A 22,395-nucleotide genomic window follows, 5' to 3' on the forward strand; every position below is an offset into this window, starting at 1 on the left:
CAGTGGCTCTCCAGCTCAGGAGGCTCCGAGCTTCTCCTGAACACCAATGGGCTGCCCCTCGTAGTCATCTCCTCGCTATAGGCATTGCTACCAAAAACTAAACTGGAGTAAGGGAAAATAAAAGGAAGGGATTCTGAGGTAATAATGGAGGAAGGTGTGAGAGCCAGTAGGAAGTACAGTAAAGAAACCCATGACAAGTCATGATAAATGGGTCGTTATAAAATTCATGTTTAGGCTGCACCAGTCTGGGGATAATGCCATTCGTCATGGCAACACTGGGGCACTAATGAGCCCTCATTGCATATTCATGGCTTTGGCGCCTCTCTTCTCTCTCTGCCTCCCTCCCACCCCGACCCAATGCCTGGTAAATATCTCCACCTCAAGCTGAAACTCGACTTAGGCTGCTTTTTTTTATTTGTTATGTTGCAGCAATTACACTGTAAAAGTGCTGCACAAGATTGATTGCTCTGATCTGTAGTTCAATTGTAAATTAGAATACACATCCCCCTGGGGACACACGGCCCCTATTTGTGATTAAGAAAAAAGCCCCATAATAGACTAATAGCTAAAGTTCTCTCTCTTTTACTTTCAGGCAATTAGCTTGATGAAATGGCCTCTTTTTGTGTACCCTGGAAGTGTAAACCGATATCATAATGAAGTATATGATGTTTATTCTATTATTTTCACCTTGCCATCTATGCAGGAATGCATAAATAATGGCTGCTTTGTCTAGTACATTTACTGATTCAGGAGTAAACTATGTCTTAAAGATGCAGCGTGTGATCCTGCAGCCTTATGTTAAGCTGAGCACCTTGACAAGTCCCTATAAAAACTGATGTTCTGCCTAAAGAAGCTGGAGACCATTTTTAGTCAGGTGATTAAATACTGTTCACAAGGCACTTACATTTATAGGAAACTTTAATTGGAAAGTCCTCCTAATAACCTTGTGAGAAAAATAAGGTGTTTCCATTTTACAGAAACAAAAACTGATGGGGAGATTCTGAGCACGTTACGTGAGCCCACACAGGACCTCAGTAAGCACTTAAGAAATCCTAGCTCTTTGGGCATTTTTCAGGTGCTCAAATTCCCTTTCCTCTCTTGTAAAGCACTTTGAATGTTGTCCTGGATGGTTCACGGAGTGGCTCTGACCTTAGCGTGCCTCCAAGGTGTAAAGCTCTGTTGTCACGGTTGCCTTCATGTGACATTCATGGCTACAGCTCTTTCACCTGACCCTGGGGTGGATATGGTCATGCCCACGTTCAATGCCGTGTGTTGGATGCTGGCTTCCCCAAGGCTCAATTTGAGCTGTCAGTCTGGAGTAGTCATGTTGTGCAATGGTGTTAGAGCACAGTGATGGTGTTCGTGCAGTTGAGCTCAAGATAAATATCTGGGAAGAAAACTGCCCTGTGATGGTAGCTCCGTGCATACCTCCTTTGGGACAAAAGGTGCTTCTCCAGTAGCATTTCCCCTTGGCCCAGGAGTGCCCTTTAAGTAAATTCTCCATCTGACCCCGCTTACCGTGCTCTGCAGCATGAGGCAATCTTGGAGCACGCAAAGTGAGTGCTCGTGTGCAGAGTTAACCGCATGATGCAGCTAGCGGGCTTTCAGTCAATGGGAGCACACCAGAGCTCATCCAAGTAAGACTCTGACATGCAGTGACCTAGGCCCAGTCCCTGCTCTTCCATGCCCAGTGTAGACGTGCCTTTATTTACCTGTGTGCCAAGTGAAGTGTGGTCCCCAGGTCCCTATCCAAGTAGTTAGGGGAAGCTCTTAATATGGCTGGGAAGGCATTTCAAATAGCCTGAAAAACCTGCATGAGGAAACCGCACTGGTTTATGTATAACTCCATCAGTTTCTCTCCAATGGAAATAATATTTCTGAGTTTAAATGTTATGTAAAAGAGGTTCTAGAGGGGAATATAACAGTCCGGAAATGTTTTGTTAAGAAATGCTACTGATGCAAACCTTTAAAGGGTAACACTGTGCATGGCTACAATACCATATTCTGTTTAAACTTGTTCATCATTGTCTTCTTGCATGACAGCCCTGGCATTTAAAATATGTTAGGGGTGACACAATACTTTCACCTGGTGCAGACATATATCACTGGAAGGATGTTCTCATAAACAAAGTGCTGCAGGCTATGATCTTATCGTTCTCGTCTTCCTTCTTCTCCGTTCAATGACAAACACGTATTTCTCTTTGCTCCACTTTCTGGTCTAGAGCAGCCTGGTGCTGGAGCAACAGGTGGTGTTGCAAATAGGAACAATGAGCATTGGTGGGGGCCTGGTGGGGGCAAGAAATGATGGGCAGCAAGCATGCAACATTTTCCAGTGCTTGGGCTGGTACACCCATTATATGCAGTGCTGCAGTTTTATTGCATAAGCAAAAGTTTGCTCACATGCTTGCCTGCACGTGCATGGTTTTTTTGAGAAAGGCATAAAGCAAATTAGCGTGTTCACATGTAATTAGCCGGCTATTAGTGTGGTTCAGCCAAGGCAATAGGCAGGCAGTAAACTTTGAGATAGCTCACAGATAAAAGAACTGAGGGTGTTCTGGAGAAAGCTGGAGGTAACAGTTCAGAAAAATTCCCGACAAACTGAGCTAACATCTAAGGATGTTCCTTCCCTACACCGTTAACACTGCACAGTGTAGCTGTTGTGTGCCCCCTACAAAGCCTAGCCCCTCTTGGCATCCAGGGCTCCTTCATCTTGGATAACCCACTTTTAAATTATTACAGAGTTAATTATCATTTTTTGTTTAAACACATTAGTCTGTGGACTAAAACTGTGTGAAATTCCCTGCCCATGCTTTCCGTCCTTCTTGTGACAATGTATGAAAAAGGGACTAAGCCCTGTGGGGGCTGGAACACCTCCAGATATTTATCTAGGAGTGTAGATGATCAAGTGTAATAAAAAAAAAGTTGTCACTTACCGTACGTAAGCATCACACTTGGAAAGGAACCCTAAGTGTGTCTGAGTTCAAGTCTGTGCAACTTCCATGAAAATGTGAGTATTTTAGTAAATCTTTGTGCTAATGAAAATGTCCTTATATTTTCCTCTCATTTTGTCGCTAGCAGAGAAGTACTTTTTTCTATCCTTTGGGAGTTTTCAAGATTTCATTTTTCCAACTAATTCTCTGGCAAACCAATAAGTTTGAGGGAAAAAAAGTCACTGAATCATTTCCTTCAGTAATTTCAAAATATTTCATTTTTTGCTTTCATTTATGAATTAAAAAATTAAATGAAAGCATATTTCAGAGCAAATATTAATTTCAAAAAGTATCTATTAGGGCACATTACATGATTTTGATGCATCTTTAACATCTTTAACTCTTTTTCAGTTGGGAAGCCTCATGAAAACTGAGTTGCTCCCTCCAAACCTTTTTGCCTGTTTGGCTTTATCCAATACAAGGTTTTCATGGGAAACCCTAAACATAATCCATTTGTATCATCAATTCAGTATCTCAGGGTGGTTTTGTTTGGGATAGCTTCTGAAGAGGAACAGTAAAGAACTTTGTGACCTTGCACAAAGCATTTCTATTAACCTAAAAATAATGTAGGAGGCTTTGCACAGCTTGCCCACTTTCTTTGCTGGTATGTAAGCTCCATAGTAAGTCTGATAGGACTCCATCCTGCAAGAAAAATGCACACCTGAGGAAACATCAGAGGAAATCTCTTCTGATGTGCCAAATAAGTGGAAGAACTAGCACTGTCAGAGTGGGTAAAGCCCTACACATTGAGTAACATCTTGGTTTTGCAGACAAGGAATCCCTTTTTGCTGTACAACTAGCAACATTCACTAAATAGTAATCCTTTAACCCCATAAAAAAAAAAAAAATAAAAATAAAAATAAAAAAAAAAGACTACTACTAGTTTTAAGGCTCATTTGTTTGAGGCTTATGTAGGCATTTGTCATGAACAATAGCTGGGGTAAATTCTGTACAGAAGAAATGTTGAATCATGAGTGCAAGACTGTTGATGTTTTGGTCATCAAAGGAGGGAAAGCTGGTGTAGATCTCGAGTGATGCTCAAGGGGAAAACAGGTTGCCTGAGGAGAGCTGGCAGCCAAGAGCTGGTTGCCAGAGATAAAGCCCAGGGACCGCATCAAGGTAAGGGCTCACGAGCCACTCAGCACATGCTTTCTTTGCAGCTCTGCTGCCCTGCCTGCCCTCTTTACAAGGCCTGTCCTGTTCATTTTGCACATCCCTCTTTGCAGAGTGATGAGAACCTAAGGTTTTGCACAGCTTTGCGGAGAGAGGAGCAAGCTTTCAAAAAACCATCTGCCTCACTTTCAAGTAACTGTGTTGAGTTAGACCCAAGGTCCAGCATGCCTGTTATGCTGCCTGGGGCAGAAACCCCTAGCAAATCTACAGAAAAACGTCAGAGGAAGTCAAACACAAAGTAGTTCTCCTGATCTATTTTCCTTTTGTTGTTCTGTGTCAGAAAGTCCCACAACCTTACTGGGCTGCATAAAAAATATAAAATTTTGTTGACTTCAAGCCTCTTTTGCTCCTTATGTAAACATTTTCCTCTTCAGAAAGTTCTTCACAGCATTTTTCATTTTATAAACCTCAGCCACCTTCTTTTCCAAGGGTTCTAAATTTAGCTTTTTTTTTTTTTCCTCACATGGAAGCAGATACATACAATTACCCACAAGACAACCACTATCAAACAAAACTCTTGTTACTGAAACTCTTCCAAAAAATAACTTATTTAAAATTATCCTAGCAGTGCAAATATCCGATGATCAGGCAGATCTGCAAAACCTGCCTGGAGCAAAATCATGCAATTAGAATCATGCTCATAAGTGTTGGAGTCTTAAAACATTAATAGATCATTTTAATGGAAGGAGTTATTAAAATTTGTATTTGATTTGCATTATTACAACACTGAATGTACTATGGAAAGCTGAGTTCATGAGGGAAGTACAGCACAAAACAGATTCTTATTATCTGACTTGGAACTTTAAAATAGACTGTGCTTTACAGTTCTGCCTGAATTTTCTTTAGTTTTATTACTCTTCTAAATTGATATGAACTCCTGTTTTTATCTTAGAAATAGGAAATGAGGAGGAGGATAAGCAAATGGCTTCAGATTGAAATAAAGCTTTGGAAAAGTAATTTGAACAGCAAAAAATCTTTCTCAACATGTTATTTTTTGTTACATGAGATGTGATGTTCTGATCATAGCCCTGGCCAAAACTCCATTCGATTGCAGGGTTTCTGTAGATTATTTAGGGAAAAAAAATGCCCCAAATGTGGAAACAATTATAAAGAAATTCATGACTCGTTAGTAAGCATTCCTTAGTTTATTTGTTACAAGCAGACTAATTTCTGGATCTCTATATGACATCTTTTCTATTGGGCACTTACCCTCCCTGATGTGTTTATAAAATTCCCCATTTCATTAGCATGCCACTGCCAGCAAACCTGATGCCCAAACATCTTCCATAATCCAGTAGAAAGCAGAGTTTGGTCTCAATAGAATAATTCCCATCATTCCCAAAGACTTTGGAGTAAACCTGCAAGGATTGAATAAATTTAAAACCATAATCAGAAAGTGGAGGAAGGAATACAGTGAGCTGCTTCTGCAGCTGAGGTATTTTTGGTTTTGTATTCTTTAGAATCCCCATAAAAGCATGTCCCTCATGCACGGTCGTCAAAATTAGCATTTAGGCGTTTAGACCTGAGTGGATTAGAACTGGAATAGGAGCATGCTCTGAATTTTTCAGGGCAGCTCAAATGTTCAGCAATGGTGTCTTTGTGTTCAAAAACTCTATCTTTCAGAAGAACCCTGCCAATAAGTTAAAGGAGAGTAATTCTATAAAAATAGAAAGGGTGTCCTGTAGAGAAAAAAAACATATCCTCCACCTTCTGCGCTTAATATATGGTTTAAAATTCAATGATCAGACTAAGTAGGTGTAAATCATCACAGGAATGATGCTGTAACACTTCAGATGATATTACCAAATTGTCTTGCTGGTAATTAAGAATATCCTCTACGGAATAAGGACCAATGACAGAAGAAAGTATAAATTGATATTGTCTCAGCACACAGAAGTGGTAGACAGAAATATTCATGTGCATAATCTTACACCTTGCCTACATGATACCCAGTGGGCTAAAGTAATAGCCTACAGAATTATCTTGGAAAAGGCACTTCTCAACGGAAACTAAAAGTCTTATGAGTTGTCTGTAAGTTTTTCAATTATATGTGGCAACAAAAATAAACTAACAGGTATGCATTATAAAATGTTTGTTCAAGCATGTTTCTTTGGACTTTTTGTTAAAAACCCAAAGCATATTATACTCAAACGTTTGTCAAGCCCTACTTTCTCCTGTATTACTTCACCCAAAGAAAATCCACATCTCTTATTTTTCCCCTTTTCTTTTCATGTGTATGTATTCCACCACTCAGGGAAACAAGTGGAATTTCTATTACTCAGGAGGGTAATGAAGTCAGCCCGATTAAACACAAAAAGTCTTTGCACTGAATTTCTGGTGTAAGTTTCAGGGGAAAAAGACACCTTGATTCAATAGCCACTTCCATGAAGGTACGTACAAGCCATTCTGTCTGCAACAGCACGGTTCCTTGAACCTTAATAGCCTTTTCCCAACACTTGTTATTACAAACCAACTGGTTCCTTTCCCCAGTATGAAAAGTGCATCTCATCTGATTATTATGAAAATGTTTTTAACAACCTCTTTAAGGAAGTGTATGTTTTGAGCATCATCTCAGGTCTGGGATCTTAGATGTTCATGAAAAGTACTCTGACGTGTTCTGCTGAGGGCTTTTCACAGTATGATATGGATTTTTGAAATCACGTGGTTTTAATTCATATTAGTTGCTATTGGAATAGTAGGTCTACATTCCATTTAACCAATATATTTCTGATTACTCTTATAAAAGAGCCAATATTTTGTATAGAGAGCAAATGGTGACCTGCCTACTAAATGAGGAGTGTGAACAGTTTTTAGGTATGGACCCCAGAGAACTCATCCCATTTTGTGCATATTTGAGCCTTGCAAATCTCCACAGATTTATTTATTGAAGCAGATGTGCAAGTCACAAGATGCTGGTCACCTCACTTCTGAAAATCAGGCCTTTACATTCATTACTCCTGCTGACAACAAGAGAAGTCTGGATCAGTTGGCATTTCACACCTGCAGCTAATGCAGAAGTTGTAAAGATATAAGTGAGCATTAGGAATAGAAGTGATTCGTTGGACATGAACCAGTTGTATTTAATGGGAAAGGTGCAAATCCATGTTACGACTCAGATATGTATTAGCTACACCCCTGCTTTAACCTGTAAAGAAAGAATTATATCCCAGGGAACTTACCTCAAAGAGTTTCTTTCCTTTGGCAGAAGTGATCGTTAGGCTAAAATTGGCCATTGCTTTTATCTGTAGTTGGGGAATATATGACTTAGTTTGTACAGCTTCAGCTGACAGGCCAGGCTCAGTTCAGGATCCTGATCTGCTGTAAATACTGCTTTGTAATCAATAGAGCAGTGAACTCAGAGCAGAGCCCAGGACCTTGTCCCTGCTCCTTTGGCCTGGGCTGAGCTGAGCTGGTAAATCTGTGGGGAGAGGAGATCTTGGTGCATGTCCAGAGCTCTCCCACCCACCTCAGTGCTGATAAGTCTGTGCCTCCAGACAAACCAACAGCTTTATGCCCGCTGCTTCCTTGGTGGTAGCAGATGCTCTGCACTGCTCCTTGGGCTATTTGGACTTCTACTAGGGCTGCAGCACATATTATCCTATCCTACTGATCGGGACTCTCCTCACCAAAGCAGATCTAAAAACTGAGGAGCATATGGGGCCGGATGTGTTTGTCTGCTGCCTCATCTAGGAGGAACAAATCATGTTGGGTGGGTAGAAAGGCATTGCCACCCTTTGTATCAGATTCCTTTGGTCCTGGGAATTCATCTCTGCCTGATGGGTTTGGGAGGTTTCTTTGTCAGCATCTAACAGGTGGCTGCTCTGATGCCTCCCAGCCTACAGGCTGATGCCCAGCAGCTTTCTTCCTGGCTGAGTAGTGTCACAGATGGAAATGAGCAGCTTTGTCTCCTCCTGCCAAGCATACAGTGATCGGGCGGTGGCAGTGGCGGCAGCTATTCCTGCCTGCCTGGGGTAATAGGGCCACCTGGGAAGAGGAATGGCCGCACCGGCACGTCCCTCCCTGAAAAGTCAGGGGATGTGGGCGGGCACACCGAGGTGGGCCTGGGGCTCCTACGTGACCTTCAGCGTGAGTCAGGAAACCAGTTCATCACCTTGTTGCTTACTGGAGAGATCTCAGGCCAGAGCAAGGTGCACCTACGGGTGTAACAGATAAGGTTGCGTTACTATCACTGTTCTCGTGTTCTGAAGGTTGTCTTGTTTTCAACCAAATGATCTGTCACAACCTTTAAAACGTGGTGGGATTCACAGTTACACCAATACAGCTTTTCCTACTGAAGAAAACAGAAAGCATCTCTCCCTGCCTGCCCTCCTGGTTTCTGATAGAAGGTGCCCCAAAGTACATGAGGCTGCCATGATCCAGGCCCTTGGCCTCTGAACTGCATAGACAAGTAGGAAGCACATCCTTAGCCAGGATTACTTAAGCTACAGATGAAGTGTGTGAATATTTCTGTGTAATAGCATTGTGTATATATATCCTGTAAATGTATTTTGGAAGTAGTTGAGAATAGTAGTGCACATGATTCAAAGAACAGTCAGGTATGCCAAAACTTGGATGAAGGGCACAGAAGAGACAAAGGAAGGTTTTCATAAAGGCAGGAGGAAAAGGAAGAGAATGGATCGTGGAGGCAGCTAAAAGGGTGGTAGGTAGGATCAGGTAGGACAAATCCTAAGAGTTCATAAGGTGGAAAAATGCCTCTCAGGTGTTGTATCTTTAGTGCTTCTCCACAATGTTACAGGCCTTTTGCTACTGTCTTTATGCAGATGAAGCACCGAGGTTCTCCTGATGTCTTTTCCCCCCTCCATAAGATGTCCTTTACGCTTTGATGAGATCACTGGTATATTAGTTCATTTTAATCTTTTCAGAAAGAATCCAAGGGCTGCAGTGAGGTCATGACTGTAGTAATGTCTGAAAGGACAGTTTTATGGAGGAAAGAAGAAATTGTGCTCTCATTTAATAAAACTAAGCAGCTTTGTGGCTCTCAAGTGTGTTGGGCAAGTTAAGGTTTGTTTATTTTTCTGTTGCATGCTTTTGCAAAAGGCAGCCTGCTTCGTGCTCTTATTTTCTAGGTATTGCATAAATCCAAGCTTGCAGGGAGAGCACCCCACAAAAGCAGTGCTCCACTTTGATTTAAAAGCATCTTTGTCCATGGTAGCTCCCGAGTCATACAGTCAAGTAGGAGGGGTTGTAAAAAAAAAAAAAAAATCAAACTCCTTTGACCCGAATGTCCCCACATTAGACCTTCATATCATTCAGAGGGTAGACACCTCGCTTAGAATGTCCTAGCTCCCTTCTCTTTGAAGGAGAAAATTCCTTGGGGCACTCTCAGTGCCACAGCATTGCTATGTGAGTATTTGTGCCTCGTTGGTCGATGGAGTAAAGCCAGGTAAGGATTTAGACCCCGACATTTCAGTCAATGATGGCAACTCAGAAGTGCTGAACTTTCACTGTTACTGTGATTTTACCTCTAGTCTTTCCTACTTTTTTTGTTAAGTGAAGTGTCAAGGCTTAATGGTATAATTCTGAAAGGTCTCTGGATGAATTTAGTATTGGAAAGAAATATATAGACAGATGGAATAATATGCCTTCCTTTACCATGGCCAGTGTGTTGTATTTTAATGTGCTCTAATGAACTTAAAAATGACTCCCCAGCGTGCTCGCTCCCTAGGTCATAGGGGTTATTTTGAGTTTGCTGGATTCTTGAGATAATTCCCTCTGGATTTGTTGGGTCAACAACAAAGTGGCGATAACAAATACACTGCTGCTTTAATCCAGTGCTATGCTTCCTCCCTCTTTGCTGTGTGGATTTGTACATGCTCACAGTTACACTGCTTATAACGTAACAACTTCAGGGTGTCAATGGCATGTGGTGTAAAACCAGTTCCCCTTTCATACCTAGAGACCAAACATCCTGGATGATCTGTGGCAGATGCCACGGGTTTCGTTTTGCTCAAAGAGTTTTAGAGCTTTAGTTACCCGGAAAAGAGTGGGAGCTTAATGGCATTCGTTGATGGTGATAGGGAGCTGTGTGCTCTAAACCCCACTGAAAGCAAAAAAGAGCCCACCTCTACATGCTGCTAATATACATGGCTATAGAAAGTCTTCCTATTTAAAAAGGCTAATTAATAATTCTTAATGGTCTGTGGATTTCTACGTATGAATTGTCAGAGATTTGGGCAGGCTGAGGGAGGTGAGGAAATGGGTTAGCACTGCATTGTTTGAAATTACAGGGTTTTAAATTGTTTAAAATGATAAGCAGATAGGGTTTCCATGCCAGATTTGAGACATTTATTCTCTTTTATTTGTTCTAAAATTTCAGCTTGAGCTCACATTGTCATGCTACCCAGACTGCTTCCCAGACAAGCTAATTTGTCTACCTGTGTTCCATTTTTGGCCCTGGTTTTAATTTGAGGATGATTCCTGCTAATACCAAAGACTGGATAGGACATCCATTAAAAGTCTACACAGCAATTGAAATGGAAAATTCCAAAAGAAACCCTATTAGAGTTTTTCTCCATCAAATCAACATTACAGACTTCTTATGCATTTCTTAATTAGACATTGATATTAACTGGACTGTTGCATGATTTAAATCTAGCTCTTAATCTCAGCTATTCTATGCTGCTGTAGTTTTTATGACATCCAACTAGCGACTGCTTTATGCATTAATCTATCTGGAAAACCACCTTCACATTTTTTTGTCTTTTTTTAGAAGAATAAAGGCCCCAAGAAGGAAATGAAAGCTTTTGGGTTCAGCCATTAGTAATTTTCTGCTTAGTATTTGAAAAATTGCTTATTTTAATTGCTTCATAGAAGAAAAAGATATCAAAGCTAACGTTCTTTCTCTCCAAACTTTGTAATTATTTCTCTCAGACTCTTATTTGAAATGCCTTGAAAGGATTTTCATTGAAATGTAGATTTCTTCTCTTTCAAAAGTACTTTTATTCCCTCGTGTTTCTTTCCATTTTTTTTTTCCTAGTGACTTGCTCTCTAGCTTTAGAGCAGAATACATAAAGTCCAGTCTCTGGACACTACAGCACATGTCACACAGATGTCACTTAAGTGCCACCTTCTTTAAATTTAACCTACCCATGGCCTAGAGGCTGTGGTGGCAATCAGCCATAGGTCTCAGCCTGGTGTCCTCAGGCTTCTTCTATACAGTGAAGAAGTCATAGGTGTTGTAGGTACTTAATTTGCAGAGGGAATAGGGCTCTGAGATATCACTACGTGATTTGCTTATTAATATTGTTACCAAAATCAGGGGAACCTAATAGAAAAGTTATATAAATGTTAATGGGCCTCCCGGTGAACTTAAATTTGGGGCTTGTGGTAAAGTCTGGGGACAGGTAAACCTTGCATAGCTTCAGGTTTTGTTTCCAGGAGCATAAACCCTAAATATACTAACATGAAAAGTAAATTGCTAACCAAACTCTGTAGCTACTTCTGCACTGTATTTAAACATTGTTAGCACAAAGCCTCAGGATCATGTTGGCCTCATCAGTAATCCCTGATACTGATACAGTAATAGTAGCAAGAAGTTCTTTATTTCAACTATACATTTTCAGGGAACGTTTACTCATAGATTATGATCTGGTCAAAATGATCTATACATTCATTATGTCTAGAGTGGGCTTTCATAACTCACACTGTGTAAGAATGAGGCAAAACTCACATTTTTTTATAGAGCAGCTATTCTGCTCAGCAAAGAAGGCACAGAGAAAATACTGTCCTACACACCCTTGCTCTGCTCTGAGCGCCAGGTGATTTCTCATGCCGGTTCAAAACCATCCTTAAGAGCCCCAGAAGAGTGGGAAGCTGGCCTCCTTGGAGATCCCCCAAAATACAGCTGTGCTGCCAGCAAATGTGGTCCTGCAAGGCTAACATCACCATGGCCTGTGTTATCTCATAGGGGGAATCTTCACAGTGGGAAAAAAACATTATGAGAAGAGAAGGTTGAAACGAAGCTAAAGCATTATCAATATTAGATTTTATACTTTGGGGTTTGTTTTGTTTTTTTTTTTTGTTTGTTTGTTTTGTTTTTTGTTTTTTGTGTTTTTTTTTTTGCAATAACATAACAGGGAGAAAGAGAATGACAAAATGGGTTAGAGGAAGATGGAGAGATGATCTATCAAGCACAGCTGCTTTTTTACTCCCTAAATTTACCATCCTGATGGACATCCTTATTCAAAAATTACTAATTTTTAATATTCAGATACTAGTTTTCAATATTAGTTCCTAGATTTGTCTGGACAGATTACACTCATTCCCACAATGAAACTTAATTATCCTTCTCATACCTTCAGGTACTTTCAGTCTTCTCCTGAACTGTTTCTGAGGACAGGGCAGCTGATGGTCAGTCAGTAATGCAAGCACCTCACCTCCCTGCTGGCCATGCTGTTTTGAAGGCAGAAGCCCTTTGTCCCCAGGTCTCTAGAAAGATTTTGAGCCCTAGTGCAAGCATTTTGCTCAGATTTACTTTTGCTGAGCTTCCTGACTGGTCAGAGACTTGTCATTTTCTCAGCACCTTTCTGTGTATTACTTGGAAGCACCTAAATGTGAGTAACTCACCTGGAATCCATAGAAGGATGTATGAATGATTCATCACTCGGACAAGAATAACCCCTCATGAAATCTGGGGTGGAAATGACTGCATGGTTTAAAACCTTCTGTATCCCTGCTGTGGCAGCAGGAAGGAATGCATCTGAGTAAAGTCAAAATGGCTAAATAAATTGGTTCAAAGCAGCAGTAATAGCACAGAGGGCCATATAGGCTGCTGGTATTGAGTAGTTACCAGACTTCAGGACACTTCATTGATTTCATCTGTAAAGAAACCTATAACACACATTATCTGTTATCACTACCTTTCGTATTTGAGCAAAGCTACGAAAGAGTAAAACACTAGCCAACATGTAAAGGTTGCATAAGATAACCCAAGACTTGCAGTACTAAAGAGAAAATGATAATGAGTATCCATTCAGTCTTGGAGAGTTATTTTTAGATCATATTATGTTTGTAAAATCCTCAGTTATTCAAATAAGGAAGTAGAGAAATGTTCTAATAAATTAAAATATAAATAGTCTTAAGAAAATCTCTCAGTTGATCAGAAGGTAGAGAGATAGCACAACTGATGTGTGATACAGAATCCTTTACAAATTAAATGTGAACTCTGAAAGGGCTGACCTAGCAAAAAAATAATAATTATTATTATTATAATTATAATATATAAATGGAGCAGGTACCACTACGGCACACAGGTATGCTTTATGGGATTGGACAAGGTTGTCCAAAACGTGTTTTCACAACTAGGCTGGGATTAATGCTGGGCTTTGTACAGACTTCATACATTACATAAAACCCAAATTGAGTAAAAATCCACTTACCCCAAAATAGTATTCACATTTCTCTGTGAAAGCTGCTCTTTCAACCACAGCCTGAAAGCAGAGAGTAGGATAGCAGAAGATCCCAGGACTGCACAACCAGGGATTGCAGTGGCACTGCAGGATAAAACACAAGTTCCTCAGTCACACCCAACCTACATTTTTTCCTGATGAGTTTATTACTCTTAATAATCTCCACTAGCCTGGGATAATATTTCCTATAAATACAATAAATAGTGTTTCAAAGGATGCAGCATTTATTCAGTTGATCATTTTGGTGATTCAAACAAAAGTAAAATGTAAAGGTTTACTTTTTAAAGGAACCAAGAGGCATCAGGATCCCAGGACAGAAGCTCGGGCTGGGTTCCTGGTTTTTCTTCTGATGGGTTCTGCACTCAGACTTGCCTGGTCCTCATCCTGGGTGTGTTTGTCAGCCACGTGAAGCAGATAGCACCTTTTATAGGGCTTTTAGGGCAAAGCATACTGTACAGTGTGTACAGTGCATGGCAGTAAACTGGGTCCTGATCTCACCTCTGCCCTTGCTTCTCGTGGCTGGAAAACTAGTGATAAAAAGTAATAATAAACCCTGAATAATTGTGTTGTCTTTATAGTGAAGCAGGCCTTGAGCAGTGTGAGCTCTCCGCTGGGAGAAGTCCCATTTAAAAAAATCTACCTGGCACAAAAATGAATTGGATCCTGTCACATGAATGGCCTGCATTTACTTTGTTCACTTACCTACTAGTCGTTCATTTTCTGTGTTGACTTGTGCTTGTTTCCTGGCTATTGGCAGGAACTGGGCAACAAAAGCTTGTTGGAAATCGACTATTAAATTTAAAAAAAAAAAAAAAAAAGCTGACTCAGCAGATGCATTATTACCACAATAAAGTAACGCTAGCAAACAACAAATGCAACTTCCGAATATCTCGTGGTTCACACTGCAACAGCAAGGGACATCTCCCAGCAAGATGGAGCAAAACAGACCAGGATAGAGAGAAACACTGCATTAACCTAATGGAAATTTTGGTGGGAAGAAGGGGAATAACTTATGGGAAAAGCATTCTGGCCATTGAGTGTTCTGGAGCACCTATTGCAGCACTGAAGCAGTGAGGCTCAGGGCAGCTTTAAAACTGCTCAAAGGAAGCATTTACAGTTGTGACTGTCCTCTCTTCCTTAACTCCCTGGTTCCCATGGGCCAGCAGTTGCCTTGTTAAATAAAATGCTGCTTTAGGGGGACTGGCTGGCCCTGGGGACTGGTAGCACAATACAGTGCTTTTCATCTCTCACCCATGAACCAAGTCAAACAGTTTGGTAAATGACCAATAACCCTTACCATCCCAGGGCTGTCTGGTGACCTGTGCAAGATGAGAAGGCTCATCTCCCTGTCTGTTTACTAGAAGGAAAGTGTCTACCTCACTGTAAAAAGGGGCACAGTTACTACTCATTATCACCCAATTTAACCTTCTTAAACCAAGAGAATGAGCCCAGAAAACTTAGCCATCTTCTTAGCCAGCAGCAGTGGTCCCAGTACTTCAAGCCCTGATGAACATTAATGAGGAGAGTAGCATTGTAGTGAATGGGGCTGTGCCTCTCCTGCAGACAAGAAATCCAAAGATTTCTGAAAATCTGCCCTTAAGGTCTTATATAGAGGCAGGCAACCTATATAGGGACACAGCATCCAGCACTGGTAGAGTTAATATGCTGAGAAATCCCTCTCTATTCCTTTACCCAACATGACTACAGCATTCTGGTTACCAAAATAGCCGTGTGTGGAAGGGTTGAAGGCCAGGAGCTCGCTGCAGTGCCCGTTCTTGCCCTGTGTGCTGCTCATTTTAAGGTCAGACCTTTGGCATCAGGAACCTGTTAGAAGAAAGAAGAATCAGTTTAAAAGTTGTTGCTGCTCTGGGGGTTACCCTGCAAGGTCCAAGAGGGGAAAGGGAAGGGCAGGGCAGAAAAACACTCAGCCAAATGAAAAATCAGCTGCTCCTAAATTTCAATAGATATGCACAAACCCCTGAAACCCACCCAAAACTAGTCAGCTTGTTCGTGCCCACAGTGCTTCCAGTCACCACATTTTCTAGCCCTTCTATGCCCATAGCATTGATAACATTGTCGTTGTCAACTGTGAGTTACTGTTTAATCCCTACTATCTTGATTAATTGCATTAAATTGGTATACCTGTGTTAATTAAACAGAAGATGGCAGAGGCAGCTTTCATTTCTTATTCTTTTGTGTAGATCATTTCCCAGGGCTTCACAGGTTGTGGAAAATAACAATGCAGAGACATCACCCGTAATATTTCAGCTCAGCTGATAAAGCTATTTTACTCATACAGCAGTCTGTGGTTTTTTTTTCCCCCACTTATCATAGTATAGGCTTAATTACCATGCTGCTGCTGCATGGCAGCTCACCTCACTTTTTTTTTTATTTGTATTATTTGCAAGTCGTAATCATGTTTTCCTGTCATCCCCGAGCAATGTGCGTGCGTGCGTACAGGCAAACGCCAAGCCTGGAAAGGAAATTTGATGCGTGTCCATGAATTGGAGTTTTCAAACTTTGGCTGAAGATTAGTACATGTAAACATAGCTCTGCCCCCTTCATCTTGGATAATTGGTCACAAATGCTACTTGACACTTCTCAAATCAGACACTTTACATACTTCTGAGCATAGCTGAACTTTTTTGGCAGGAATTGATTTGCTTTGCAACTCAGCCGCTCATTCCTGGCCCGATCCCTGCTCCAGTGATTTCAGTGCCGTGTTCTGCCAGTGCAAGAAGCGGAGGGGCAGGACCAGATCTGTTTGCTAGCACCGACACACCAACCAGCCTGGCTTTGTCAGCTGCCTCAGAGATGCAGCTCCTGCAGCCGCTGATCTGCCCTTCACCACCTGCACCAACGGTGGGGGTTTTACCTTCAGGTCCCTCCTCTCGTTACCGTGCAGATAACATTGAATCTTAAAAAGGAAAAAAAAAAAAAAAAAAAGCAGGCAATGTTGGTCCATCAGAAATCACATCTCCTAACACACCAAGAGCCTTCTGCTGCAGCAGCAGCTATGTGGGAGAGGGCCACAAACACCACCTGCCCCCAAAGAGATCATCTCCATTTTCTCCTGCCTGTTCTGCAAACAGTGTTCGCCTCAGCAGCAGAGAAGGGGAATCCATTCCCAAAGTGTCGGTAAAGTTGGAAGGAGCCAGAGAACTTCTTGCTATTAACCAGCCCACTGCTTGCTCTGACATTGCAGCATGTTTACTCACCATGCAGTGGTACTGCAAGAGCTGGGCGCGCCATATGCTCACTTCAAAGGGCTGCCAGGTCTCAGGGAGCATCACTGTGTGTCTCCCGGCAGGGGCGTGGGGCAGAAACACTTTCCATAAAGGTTTTCACCAGAAATATTGTATCTGATATATTTCTGTACAGTCCCTGGACTAAGTGTCAGTTTATCAGCATTTCCATGTACATCTATGGATAGCCAAAGGAAAATATCATTCACCCATTATTCACTGGGATGTTGATAAACTTCAGCAAATTAGAAACATTTGTCAGTTTGTTCTTTTCAACTATCAAGTGGGATGTGCGCCAGCACGCCCTCCTCATGCTGGCTGCTTCATCCAGAAAATAGAGAAAGTGATGAAACAATGTCAGTTCTAGAAAAGGGTTTGCATGGGTTATCTTTACATTATTGTCTCGCTCATCACCAACACTACACCTGTAAACTAGAGTGAGCCTACACAAAGTGTGTGCTGCACACTGATGTGAGCCTACACAAAGTGCTCCTACTTGCAGAAGCTACGGATGAACCTTGGCGCTGTACTTCAGGTATGGTCCATGAGAGGAGCAAGCACCCAGTCATGCCCTTGGTGGTGGCTTGGTTCTTGGGGCTTCACACAGCTCAAGGCACTGATGAGGTGGGCCAGGACAGGCACAGTCCATGTAGCACTTCTCCAGCCTCTTAGGTTCATCCCTGAAATAGAAGGAGAATTGGTGTTACAAAAGGAATGGCAGATTCACAATAGAGAGAGCAAATACACTTATTGCACCTGGATCTACTGTGGACTAATGCAAAAGAAGGCTTATTGCTGGCTAGTAAGTCTTTCATAGGCTGTTACCTTAAAATAGAGATGCTTCCTCTTGCTTAACTCTCACACTGCAGCCCTGGTGGGAGTGGTGACTATGGTATTGGTGGGTGAACTAAGCTCCAGTTGGCAAAGAGATGCTGCTTAGTTCTAAAGCCTGGGCTAAGGAGGATGCTTAGTTCCCATTGCTCATACATATCACTATATAAATTTAGCTTTGAGGTCCCAGACATTTTAAAATAACATGTCTAGTGTTAGAATAAAGGAGTATCAGGAAAAGTGAATTACAGGTTACAGGCTTCTAGTATTTGCAGTAAAAGAACCGTTATTGTAATTACACCAATAGAGTACTCATTTATGTTGTTATTAAGGGAAAAGGATGGTGGCATTAAGATGTATGGGAAGAAAATCTTACAGAAGAGGAGCCAAATAATGTACCTCATTTTACCTTGCTGGTAAAAACCAGCAATAGCTACTCGACATACTGATAGTTCCAACACACATGCTCACTGGGGAGGGGAGTCAGTGTCCAGCGATTTAGGAGAAACCACTACAGGTAACATATGTCTGGAGCAAACCAGAACCCACAGAAGGGCCTGACCTCCCACACAGCCCCCCCATTGTGCCATTGAGCATCTCCATAGTATTTGCTAGGTGAGAATAGAAAATCCCCAAATGGCTGGCTCTGTGTGCTCAATACTTCACAGACAGAAACCCTTACCCCAGCCAAAAAGATCAAACCCAAACTCTTGAACATTTGCAATGAGACTAAAATAAGAAAAAATGTTTTTTTTTCAGGGTAAAGGTGTGCTTCCATTTTGAATCACTGTATTGTGCTCAGGGCTTCCAGCCAGTGCGTTGATACCTGCTGTTGTAAATCTGCTGCATTGCCTCCTGGCTGTCGTTCCTGAAAGGCAGTGAACTGTTGCTTCGGTAGGTAAAGATTTATTTACTTAATGCCTGGTGTCATCAACGAATTCAGCCTGGCAATGGCATCACACTTGTCTAAGCTAATATACAGCTTTGCACTCCCCTTTTCTTCCCATTCCAACTTATGGCTTAGTATTAATGCCCACCAGTTGGGCATTCACCAGTGTTATAGCTGAGGTGGGTGAAGTGATGGATGAACACGGTTTTCCTGTACATAACTGGAAGTCCAGCTGGGTAGATCACATTATTTAATGTGCAGTCATCATATTTGCCTTTAAAAGCAGCTATATAATATTACTTCTTCTATTATTCCATCTCTTCAGTGCTTGACACCAGGGATGAGTTGTGCTATGCATTTTGGTGATGATTTGTTTTCTTAAAAAATGTGGAACCACTTGGAGCTTAAATCATTGCTGTAGTAAGTTAGTAAGTTGTCCCTACTTGAGAAAAGTCTTGTGTCAGGAGTAAAACTCCTTGTTTGGCTGTGCTGGGAGAAATAAGACAATATTTAATTATGACAATTCAAACTCATTTGGGTTCCTCCAAGTGCAGACTATATTGATTTACAGTACTAATATAGAAAAGGCAGAATTAAAAAGCTGGTTTATTTAGAAACTTTCTTATTCCTAAAAATGTCTGTTCAGCTCATTTTTAAATCTGATTTCTTATCCCAGGTGAATTACCGTGCATTTCTGAATCTCAAGAACTGCTTGTGCATGATAACAGCTGAATGAAGTACCAGTATAGCTCATTCGTTGTGGCTGTACGATTTGGGTTGTTTATGTATGGGACAATGGGGTTTGGCAAAGGGAGATTAAGAGCACCAGAGACAGAATAAATGACCAAACCTGGCTAGTGCATGAGACTTAATATAAGCGTAGGACCACAGACTGTAAGTTCTGTGGCAAATGAAACCATCTTTCAGGCAGAATCAACACCTTGTTCTGAAAAAAACAGTAAGGAAAATCCATGCCAGTGTTTCCGTACAACAAATGAATTTAGGCAAGTTGAAGATAATCATGATTATTTAATATTCTGCAGCTTTACAACTCGATACTCTGTGAACAAAAGATCAGAAGGCTGCTGAGTCCAAAGTTTTGAATCTTTGGGTCAATATGTTTCTCATGTCTTCAGCATTTAGTTTAATTTAGGAGGAAACAGTTCTCAGCTAAGATAAGATCTCAAACAAAATTGACGTGGGCTCACAACATGGCCTAACATAACAATTTAATCTATCCTGTGCTTGCCCTGAAAGAGGGCTTAATAACTGTGGTATGATTTCACCTGCTGCTTATAACATTTGCTCATTCTTTCTTCCCGAGCAAGTTAGGATTATCAGATGGCCAGCAGCTTTGTTCATGGTAGACAAATGTGAATTAATTTAGGATTAATAATAACAGGTTCAATCCTGGATTCAGTGGCAGCCTTAATGAATGGAGTCTTTGGAAGACAAATATTTGTTAAAAAGGAATAATTAATTGTCAATTTTCTCAGAAACTTTCCCCAGTGTATCCAGCCTCTGGTGTACAATCTGCAGGGGTGTTCTCCAGCCCCTGGCATCGGAGGCACTGTTCTGACCTTGCCATTTCAAAATCCAGAGTTTCAAAAGGCATTACTTGTGAGGAAAAACGTCTCTTACCCACAAGATTCTTTCAGGGCCTCCTGGCGATCTGCTGCTGGGGAGCAAGGAGAGGGGAATGTCCATGTTGCTGTGATCCATCAGCAGTCAGCATTGGCGAGAAGAGTACCCAGAGGGAGGAATCCAGGTTGGACCTGGGTTTTGGCCCACTCCTCACCATTGTCTGAGGCATCTTCCAAAATCCTGGGAGAAACCCCACATCCTTTGCTGCTTTCCCTGTCTCTGGGGAAGCAACCAGAGCACAGGGCAGCGCAGTGCCTGGCCACAGAGGCACTGCACAAAGCTAAGTGCTGGACCATGGTAAAAATCAGCAGACTTCTGTTAAATCACCCTGTGGGCAATACTACTGTGGGGGGAAAAAAAAAAAAAAAAAAAAAAAAAAATCAGTCGTGTTTAAGGTTAGAGCTTTTCGTTTGCATTGGAAGCTTTTTTCTTTTTTCTTTTTTTTTTCACCCAGTAACATCCAGTTGCTTAATTCCATTTGAAATCACCCGGGGTTGGCACCTAAATACCTAAATAATCTTGTCCTTCATGCCTGTCAACATCTTGAGGCACCTAACCACCTTTAGAGATGTGGTGTGAAAGCTTGTGAACGATGCAATCGGGGAGGGAAACAAAAGACAAGTATCCCTATTTGCTGCCCAAGAATCCACAAAGAATGCTGCTTCAGCTCTGCTCTGATTTCTAATTAGATTATGAGTGATGTAGGACTCTGAAGCCAAGCTGGAGTTTGTGCTAGCACTTTGCATGTATGAATGACAAAGGGACACCACTTTCATATTGATTTAAGTGAGCGGGTGGAAGAATGTTTAAACATCAAGTGCTTGATGCCCCAGTTTTCCAGAGCACCTGGAAATATCAAATTAATTCCAGGTGTTCTGCCATTAAGACAGACTTGCTGCTTTTACAGCCACACACACAAAATGTGGCTCCCAGTTCCACAAATAAAAAGTGAGTGGTTTCTGCTCCCAATGCCTTGATAACTCTGACATATTGCAAGTTCTGGAAAGAATTTTAATCTACATAGTTTTTTAAATGGGGAGGGGAGCGAGGGGGGAGGGATTTTAAATATGCTGCATACAATTTGTGATGGTCATCTCTAAAATGCAGCTCCATTATCCTTTTCCATTTGGAATGAATGAGGCTAATTAATTTCAGGCCATACTTGATGAGGTCAGCACCATACGAAGGGTGCGTGCTAGACATTGCTAATCTCTTTCAGCTGAGAGTGATGAATTAAAGATGAAGCATTCCTTTGCAGGCCTAATTTAGAATGTATATCAAAAACCTACAGCAAATAATACTATACCCTACAACAAAGGAAAACTTGTTCTCTCAGGCTCCCATGTAGGGTTGATTTTAAAGGCATTTTCATTTCACTTTGGAATTCCAGCTGTGGATGGGTGAAACAGTTCAGAAAATTCAAGCTTTCTCTCTTTCTATTGCTTTTATGGACAAAAGTAGGCAAGGGGGGGGTAAGGGGAGGGAGAAACTAGTCGGTGTTTGATCCTGTGTGTGCTGTGATTCCGACTGTACGCTCAACATTTAGGAAAGCTGACAGGGTCTTGCGCTCCCCAAGTACCTGTGACGTGACCCCCCTGCAGCACGCACAGAAATTTTACTTTTTTTTTTTCTAAAGTCTGAGGGCAAAGTGGAGGAGTGTCCCTTTTTGCTCAGCTCCCTCTCCAAGGATGCTTTGTTGGACGTTGCAGGCTTTTCCCTGGGATGCAGGATGAGCGTGGCAGTTCTGCTGGGTCACCCATCGAGGACACAAGCTTCCAAGCCAGCATTTCACTTTTGCAGGGAAAAAAAAAAAAAAAAAAAAACTCCCTATGCAAGAAAAATAAATAAATAAAATTAAAATAAGAGTCCCGACATATCTTGCAGTGCAGGTAGTGAAATCTAAGAAGTCACTGCAAAAGCAGACACACCAGGGCAAACTGCTGCAGAGCTCTGGGGTTTGCTGCACTTGCTGCTGAGCCAAGTTTTACCACCTTAACTTTGGGCAAAGCGGCCACCAAAGTCAGTGAGAGCTTTGGACTGCAGGGTTTGGCCCTGTGGGCAGTGAGAAATTAGCCAGAATTGTTATTTCAGTAAAGCAGGGGCTCCAAAATCCTAATCCAGCCCCTGACGAAGGATGCTGAAAATCACCTTCCCCCACACTTTGCTGTTTAATACCTGGCAGTTGGGTGAAATTC

At 41.6% G+C, this 22,395-nt stretch overlaps 1 long non-coding RNA gene across 4 annotated transcripts in view; it reads right to left on the reverse strand.

Annotated features, from left to right (window-relative positions):
- Window positions 1-5,293: 5,293 nt before the first annotated feature.
- LOC116493433 overlaps window positions 5,294-22,395 on the reverse strand; it is a 31,661-nt gene continuing 14,559 nt past the window's right edge. For 2 of the 4 annotated variants that reach the window (XR_004253768.1, XR_004253767.1), the window contains exons 4-8: window positions 17,333-17,516; window positions 15,311-15,415; window positions 14,294-14,380; window positions 13,562-13,675; window positions 5,294-8,317 (exon numbers count right to left, since the gene is read on the reverse strand). This is a non-coding gene — a long non-coding RNA (uncharacterized LOC116493433). The remainder of the gene's footprint in view (window positions 8,318-13,561; window positions 13,676-14,293; window positions 14,381-15,310; window positions 15,416-17,332; window positions 17,517-22,395) is intronic. The other 2 variants (XR_004253770.1, XR_004253769.1) reach the window with 2 other exon arrangements.

This window comes from Aythya fuligula, chromosome 11, assembly GCF_009819795.1.
Source record: "Aythya fuligula isolate bAytFul2 chromosome 11, bAytFul2.pri, whole genome shotgun sequence".
Lineage (NCBI taxonomy): Eukaryota > Metazoa > Chordata > Aves > Anseriformes > Anatidae > Aythya > Aythya fuligula.